Source organism: Mastomys coucha, unplaced genomic scaffold, assembly GCF_008632895.1.
Source record: "Mastomys coucha isolate ucsf_1 unplaced genomic scaffold, UCSF_Mcou_1 pScaffold15, whole genome shotgun sequence".
In the NCBI taxonomy this organism is placed as follows: Eukaryota; Metazoa; Chordata; class Mammalia; order Rodentia; family Muridae; genus Mastomys; species Mastomys coucha.
The window spans coordinates 75,287,133-75,288,827 of NW_022196897.1; positions in this window are offsets into that span (position 1 = coordinate 75,287,133).

Genomic DNA, 1,695 nt, shown 5'->3' on the forward strand with positions numbered 1-1,695 from the left:
TAGGACCCATTTCCTCATCAGCGATCAGGTAGCTGTCCTTCTCTTTGCCTGCCTGAAATTTAATTCCCATGATTTCTTCAATTAATTCTCCTATCTTGGTCTCGAGTTCATCTTTCGCAGGGCGAGACCCACTTTGAAAATGCTCCCTAGTCTGGGAGGGCACAGACTTATGCATAACACGCTGCCTTCTGTAACGAGGTTCAGCACGTTTAGTTCTGACAGAAAGTTGAGTCTTCTCAGCCACTGTACAGACCGAGTCAGTAGAGGTTTGACTACTAACGGAGGAAGTTTGACTCTCCTTGCTGTCCGTAGAGCTGGAGTCCAGGGAATTCTGACCTATCTCGGCAGCCATAGAATATGAATCAGCCCGGCCGGTGAGCTATCGCCTGTCAGCTCTGATGCCATAAGGCTGATGTACCTAACTGAATGCACTCCCCCTTTGCTCGGTCTTTTCCTTCTCCCTTAAAATATCCAAGACCATTCCCCAAAGGCGAAGGGGAAATCCATCCACCTTGTTTTTCTCCAGAGCTTTTCCTACCTTTTCCCACGATTTCAAATCCATACGACTCATGTCTTCTACCCAAGGACAAAAGCCTTCCACCAACTCTGCTAGCTCTCTTAAGGCAGAAACTCTAACCCTTACTCCTTTCGCCTCCAGCAGCTTTCCCACGTTTTGGGAAGCTGATTCAGAAATCTGAGCACCCATGCTTATAACCTACCGTCAAAAATTTCCCCTAGGCTCCTAAGGTATCGGGCAAATACCTAAGTTTCTGCGTAGCACTCCCTGTAGTCTCACACGGATTCCTGGTCAGCACTAACCAAATCTTACCGTGAGAACGACTACATCAATCCGGATCCCCCTTTTCTTTAATAAACCAGAGCTCTGTATCCTGCGGTAGGGTCCCTCAAATTTTCCCGTGTTCGCGGTCCACGTGTGGCGCCATCCGAAGGAAACCAGCCCGCAGTTTCACTTCTTACCGTGGGTGATTCACGAACTGGGGAAGTCGAGTTTCTGTGAAGATAAGCGGGTTAGGAGACAAGGAATGACACCAAGTAGATTTTTATCAAGGTATGATCTTTACTTAGTGAATCGGGATATTTATATCTAAGGCAAAACAATCTTATGTCTTTTAGCATAGAAGTGAGAACAGGGTAAAAACATATCAGTCTGTAAACAAGCCCCTGCAAGCGAGGGCTCCAGGCAGGAAAGCAGATTAAAGGTTCAGTTCCTTTTGAATTCTGGGCTACCGGTTCTGTCTTTGATCCCTGGAGCTGTCTCCGGTCCCAAACACCTGATGGGCTGAGCCGGGCTGCTGCCTCCGGAGTCCTCTTGAGGAATACCGTTGAGCTCAGCAGGGACAGTAAAATATAGAATGCATATTTAGGGGGACCAGGAGGGACAGGAATGGGAGGATTAAATGGACAGGGGAAGGGAAGAAGGGAGTTAGAGAAGGTATATGGAGAGGAAAAGCTAATACTGGGGACCATTTGAGGGGGTCATATAAACCCTACTATGGTATGGAATTATCAAATCCACAATGAAGTAAAACTTTCAGATTCAAATGTCCCCTGTGTACCGGCATTGGACTAAGAATGTGCTTCTGTACTTAGTTACAACAATAAAGGTAATGGAAAGTAAATCTCAAATCCTTCTGTTGGTATAAAATGTGTCCTTACCCACTGAAGTAGAATATT